Below are 7,304 nucleotides of genomic sequence, written 5' to 3' on the forward strand. Positions count from 1 at the left end.
AGATCAAATTCTGCAGAATACTGTTCATATCTGATAAGATCCAGAATTTTTCAAATTGCACCAAAAATATCAGAATGCAGTTTTAACACTGCAAACCAACATATATCACTTCATTTTCATATAGAAACATGAGAATGCATCAAAACTTAATCAAGAGCATCAATCATACCAAGTTCTCTTCTTATTTTGCAGAAAATTTCCTCATTAAATGGCTTTGTGAAAATGTCAGCAAGCTGTTTTTCAGAAGGGACAAATTCGATTTGAATATCACCATTTTGAACATGATCCCTAATAAAATGATGTCTGATTTCAATATGCTTGCTTCTAGAGTGTTGAACAGGATTTTTTGATAGGTTTATAGCACTAGTATTGTCACATCTTATGGGAATGTGATCAAATTTAATTTCAAAGTCTTCAAGCTGTTGTTTCATCCACAAAATCTGTGCAACACAACTTCCAGCTGCAATATATTCAGCTTCTGCAGTAGAAAGTGCAACAGAAGTTTGCTTTTTACTGTGCCATGAAACTAATGCATGACATAGAAATTGACAAGTTCCAGAAGTGCTTTTTCTGTCTAATCTACTACCAGCAAAATCTGAATCACTATAACCAATAAGGTCAAATGATTCACATTTTGGATACCATAAACCAATGTTGTAAGTCGCAATGAGGTACTTAAAAATTCTCTTAACTGCTACAAGATGAGATTCTTTTGGACATGATTGAAATCTTGCACATAAACATACACTAAAATGAATATCTGGTCTAGATGCTGTCAAGTAGAGTAAAGAACCAATCATACCTCTATAAAAATTTTTATCTACCTCTTTACCTTTTTCATCTTTCTCCAATTTAATTGTTGAGCTCATGGGAGTTCCAACACTTTTCATATCCTCCATTTTGAACTTCTTTAGCATATCCTTTATGTACTTGGACTGATTTATAAAAATTTCATCTTTCATTTGCTTAATTTGCAATCCAAGAAAGAAGATAAGTTCACCCATCATACTCATTTCAAATTCACTTTTCATCATGTTGGAAAATTTCTTACAAAGAGAATGGTTAGTAGCACCAAAAATAATATCATCTACATAAATTTGCACAATAAGCATGTCTTTTCCTATTTTCTTAATGAAAAGAGTAGTGTCCACTTTTCCTCTTTTAAAATCATTTTGAAGCAAAAATTTACTAAGTCTCTCATACCATGCTCTAGGAGCTTGCTTTAAACCATAGAGAGCTTTAGTAAGCTTGTAAACATGATTTGGAAAGTGAGGGTCTTCAAAACCAGGAGGTTGAGCTACATAAACTTCTTCATCAATATATCCATTTAAGAATGCACTTTTAACATCCATTTGATAAAGCATGAAATTCTTAAAACATGCAAATGCACACAACATTCTAATAGCTTCAATTCTAGCAACCGGGGCAAAGGTTTCATCAAAATCAATACCTTCCTCTTGGTTGTATCCTTGAGCTACTAGTCTAGCTTTATTTCTAACTACATGTCCTTTTTCATCCATCTTATTTCTAAATACCCATTTAGTTCCAATAACAGAGTGCTTTTTAGGTTTAGGAACAAGTTTCCAAACTTTGTTTCTTTCAAATTGATTTAATTCCTCTTGCATAGCAAAAAGCCAATTTTCATCATTTTGAGCATCATCATATGTTTTGGGTTCAAATTGAGAAACAAAAGCAACATTACCAAAATATCTTCTAAGTTGAGCTCTTGTCATCATTCTTTGTGATGAACTATCAAGAATGTCATCTTTGGAATGATTTCTATGGTACCTCCATTCTTGTGGAATATCTTGATGTTGAGGTTCCTCAATTTGTAGTTCTTCCACATTTGGTTGGGAGTCATCTTGAATTTCAATATTTGTGGAGCAAGGGAGTTCTTCTTCTTTATCATTTTGATCATCCTCCACTTGTTCTTTTGATTCAAGCTCATCATTATTCGAATTCTTTGAATTTAGAATCTGCTCAATTTCATCATCACAAGAATCTTTCCTTTGCAAGGAAGTGTTAGCATCATCAAAAAGTATATGCATTGATTCTTCCATGGTCAATGTTTTTCTATTGAAAATCCTATATGCTTTGCTATTTGTTGAATAGCCTAGAAATATTCCTTCACAAGATTTAGCATCAAATTTCTTGAGATTACTGTCTTTGTTATTCAAAATGTAACATTTGCAGCCAAAGACATGAAAATATGCAATATTGGGTTTTCTTCCTTTCCAAAGTTCATAAGGAGTTTTCTTTAAAATTGCTCTAATGGAAACTCTGTTCAAAATGTAGCATGCTGTATTTACACTTTCCGCCTAAATATTTTGGTAAACTGCTTTTCATTCAAAGATTGTTCTTGCCATTTCTTGCAAAGATCTATTTTTCCTTTCAACAACTCCATTTTGTTGTGGAGTTCTTGGAGCTGAAAATGTATGATAAATACCATTTTGAGAGCAGAAATTTTCAAACAAATTATTTTCAAATTCTTTTCCATGATCACTCCTCAAGGATGTAATGCAATATCCTTTTTCATTTTGAGTTCTTTTGCAAAAAGCTTCAAATATATCAAAGGTTTCATCTTTATGAGCAAGAAAGAAAGTCCATGTGAATCTTGAAAAATCATCAACAATTACAAATGCATATGCCTTGCCTCCTAGACTTCTAGGTGTGATTGGGCCAAAAAGATCAAGATGTAATAATTCCAATGGTCTAGACGTAGTTACAACATTTTTTGATTTAAAAGATGATTTTGTATGCTTACCAAGTGCACAAGCTTTGCATTGAATTTTTTTTTCAAATCTTAGCTTTAGAAGTCCTCTAACAAGGTTCTTTCTAGAGAGTTTAGCAAGTGTACTCATGCTAGCATGTCCTAATTTTCTATGCCATAACCATGCACTATCATCTGACGTCATAAAACATGTTTCACAATTTTCTTCAAGACTTGTTAAATCAAGTAAGTAAATATTATCTATTCTAGCACCAGCAAACATAACATTATTTCCATGAATTTCACAATGTGTAGAAGTAAAAATCACTTTAAAACCGTTATCACATAATTGACTAACACTTAAAAGATTATACTTTAATCCTTGAACTAATGCAACATTCTCAATGCAAGGATTTTTACCAATAGTTCCACATCCAACAATTTTAGCTTTGCTTTTATCACCAAATTTCACATAACCTTCTTCTTTCAAAGTAAGGGAGGAAAACTTGCCTTTATTTCCTGTCATGTGCCTAGAGCAGCCACTATCAATGTACCAATGTTCTGTTTCCAAAGATACTCCTTAGGCGCACTGAAATCAGTTAACTGTTCTTAGGTACCCAAGCAACTTTGGGTCCTTGAATGTTAGTAACATTAGGTAGGGTTCCTTTAGGCACCCATACTTTCTTTGCCTTAAAGGTTCCTTTCCTAATAGGACAAGCATTAATCATATGACCTTTATGATTACAATAAAAGCATGTAATATTTGGTTGAGAAAAGGATGTAGCTTTAACAAAAAATTGTTTGTATTTTTCATACTTCATAAATCCATCATATCCAATTCCAGATTTTTCATTTGTGGATCTTTGATTCCCAAGAAGTATATCAAGTATTTCTTTACCTTTTGTAAATTTAGATAAATCTCTTGTCAAAGATTCAACTTTTTCTTCAAGAATTCTGTTTTTCTCAAGAAGTTGTTTACACACTTCTTTTGATCTTTGAAGCTCATCATTAACTTCCTTAAATAATTTCATTTGTGATTTATAAAATTCATTTTCCTTTGAAACCATACTCAATGAAATATTTTCTGATCTTAAGGCACAATTTTCATGAACCAGAATTTTGCATTTCTTTTTAAAAATTCTATATTTATCATATGTCTTCACAAATGCAAGTTCTAATTCATCAACATTAGAAAGTTCAAGATTTACCTCATTTTCACTATCTTCGATGTGTGAGCTTTCACCTTTTTCTTCAATTGCCATCATACAAGTGTTTGCAGCCTCTTTGTCACTTGTTTCATCATTTGATGAAGAGTCACTGTCACTCCAAGTTGCTGCCATTGCCTTTTTGCTTTTGTCCTTTCTGAACTTGTTTTTCTTCTTCAATGTAGGACATTTTGGCTTAATGTGGCCTGGTTTGTTACACTCATAACAAACTACTTCACTTGAATGATTTGGAGTCTTTGGAGCATATTTCTTTGTGAACTTCTTGTATTTGCTTCCACCTTTTCTAAATGCTCTTTTGAATCTTTTGACTATCATAGCCATATCTTCATCATCATCACTTGAAGCACTTGAATCATCACTTGAACTAGCTTTAAGAGCAACATTTTTCTTTTTCTCATCTACTTTTTCGGATATGAAAGCTATGCCTTTCTTTTTCTTTTGATCACCTTCATTCTCATCTTTCTTATAAATCATCTCATGTGCAATGAGAGAACCAATTAGCTCATCATAGGTGTATTTTCCAAATCCTTGGTGTCTTGAATAACATGAGTCTTTGCTTCCCACGTCTTTGGAAGAGACCTCAAAATTTTCTTTACAAGTTCTTGTTCTTCAAATCTCTTTCCTAGAGCTTTAAGTAGATTTACAAGGTCTCAGAACTGTACTCATCTCAGAATAGTTTCACGTGTTTCATCTCAAATAATTAATAATCACGGATGAGGAGTTTTGCCTTTGACTCTTTTACTACATCAGTTCCTTCATATGTGACTTCTAGTTTGTCCCATATCTCTTTTGCAGTTTGACATCCTGAAACACGATTATACTCATTAATATCAAGAGCACAATGAAGAATATTAATAGCCTTGGCATTTGTAGAAATTTTCTTCCAATCATTATCATCAAATTCAACTTCAGCTTTAGGAATCTGCACAGTTCCTTCACTGGTTTTATAAGGAATATAAGGACCATCTTTAATTATTCTCCAAGCATCAATGTCAACAGATTGTATAAAGTTTCTCATTCTAGTTTTCCAAAAGGAGTAATTTGTGCCATTAAAAAGTGGTGGTCTAGTGATGGAATAACCTTCAGCTAAGGGGCGGTGTATACAGTGAATTTCTAGATGAACTAGCCATGTGTGTGGATCACTCTAAGGGGTTTAATCCTCAAGCAAGAGAGACAAGCTCTGATACCAAATTGATGTCCCAAAATATGTCCAAGAGGGGGGTGAATTGGACTTTAAAAATAATTTTCGGTTCTTGCTCAAAACCTTTGAAAATTGCAGCTAGGTTCAACTTAATTAACTAATGTGAAATATGAACAATATAGCTCTATTAACAAGTTGATTCAAAGTTAAGCTATATGCAATCAGTATACTGATATAACAGACTATATTAGCATTCAGTAAATATATCAGTAATCTGGATAGATTTTTAACACAGCAACCAGAGCAGAATACCAGATATACTAACTGACAGCAGATTAAACAACAAGCGATTATATCGATATCGCCAGATTTAGCGAAACTGCTTTTTCTCGGATAGCAAAGAAGATCAACAGCATATGATATCAACTTTCATATCAGCAAAAGCATATCAATCATAAAGTTAAAATGCATAAATGTAAAGAGCAAGGGTTGAGAAAATGAACACTGAAATTTTTATAGTGGTTTGGCTTTAACTAGCCTACATCCACTCTCTCAAAGATCCCACTTTGAGTCTTCTCTCCACTATTCTTCTCTTTTGAAGGCAAGAGACAAAGCCCTTTACAAATCTTCTCACCAAAGCTTTTACAAGTAGCTTCACACTTCTACCAAGTGTTATCCCAAACACTTTTCACAAACAAGCTTGAATAGGTGCTTGAATGACCTCTCACAAATGATAATAATGTGTTTAAAACTCACTCTCACTCAATACAACAGAATCTATAAAGAAGAGTTGAGTAAATAAGCCAACGATGAGCAATAAATCACTTTGAGCACTTTGAATGAAAGCTTTTAATGATTTTGAACAGTAGAGGGACTTTCATTAAGTGCAAAATGGCCAAAGGAAGGTGTATTTATAGCTTTGGAACGTTTTTTACCGTTGCAGGACTCATTTGAACGTTACAGATATGAATTTCAAGAAAATAGCCGTTATTTTGTTGTTTTCTGCGATGTTGTGCAGAGTTGAGACAGTTAGCATACTTGAGAAAATAGCAAACCAGTTAGCATACTAAAATAAGTAGCAAACCAGTTAGCATACCAGGAAAACTTTTCTGCATAACTTTCAAAACTATAAAACTTTACACCAAAACATAGTCAAACATTTTTTTTTAGGCCAGTAATGATATTTAAAAAGAAAATCTTTTGAGGGATTGAAAATAAGCATCATTGACTTTTACTCCTCAATTCTTTTCACAAGAAATCCTAAAAGATAAAACTAACTTCTATACTAGATGTACCTTCAAATCTGATTTTTCAATGCAGCCTTGGAAGGTAACCTTTTCTTCTTTTATCTCCTTTGATTCGTCCTGTGTTATCCTTAGAATGTCATCCTTTCTTCAGAAGCACGAATCCATCATAAAATCCTTGTGACTTATCTTTGACAATGCACAACACTTAAAACAATGTTAGTTTGATTCTAGTTGAGTTTTGGTATCATCAAAATCTATGCTCCTTTGAGCTTGTGGGGTCAACACAACGAATTCACCTCTTCTTTCCCCCTGTTGTTTTTTCTGGACTGGACCCCGAAAGTTATGAACTTAAGTCTGCTTTACATAGGCAATAGCCCATGTCTTTATCCAATTTTTTCACCGTCGTAAAACCATCCTATTTTTTTTTTATTGACTGGGTCAGATGGGTGTGGACTTAGGTCTCAAATCTCTTCCATCTTTAAGCTGTTGGGCTTGCTCTCTCTTTAGGCTCCAGCTTGTTTGTAGAAATGGCTAATTCTGATTCACGCTGGGCCTCTATTTTATGTCCATGTTTTTGTCTCATTCCCCGCCAGACGTGGGACAATGCCACATCTTTGCACTCTTCCATGTGAGATGCAATAATCTTACTCTCAAATTGGTAATTCATTTCCAAGAGATTTGTTTTTACTTCCATTTCTAAGGGGAATAAAATTTTGTTTTCACCAACAATGAATCATAACAATTCATGAAATATTTACTCCGATTTGAAAATTTTGTAGGTTCGGAAGAGTGAGCCTGTATTTGCTGGGAACCTCCCATGCAATTGATTCTCACAGAATGAGATAGCACCACGATGGATGAGATATTATAGAGGTTAGAAGGAATTGAACCAACCAGATTATTGGCTCCCACCGAGAGCACGGTTAAGCTTGTTATTTGTCCCAATTCATTTGGAATATTTCCTTCCATATGATTATATG

The sequence above is a fragment of the Hevea brasiliensis genome, chromosome 14 (assembly GCF_030052815.1).
Source record: "Hevea brasiliensis isolate MT/VB/25A 57/8 chromosome 14, ASM3005281v1, whole genome shotgun sequence".
NCBI classification, from domain to species: domain Eukaryota; kingdom Viridiplantae; phylum Streptophyta; class Magnoliopsida; order Malpighiales; family Euphorbiaceae; genus Hevea; species Hevea brasiliensis.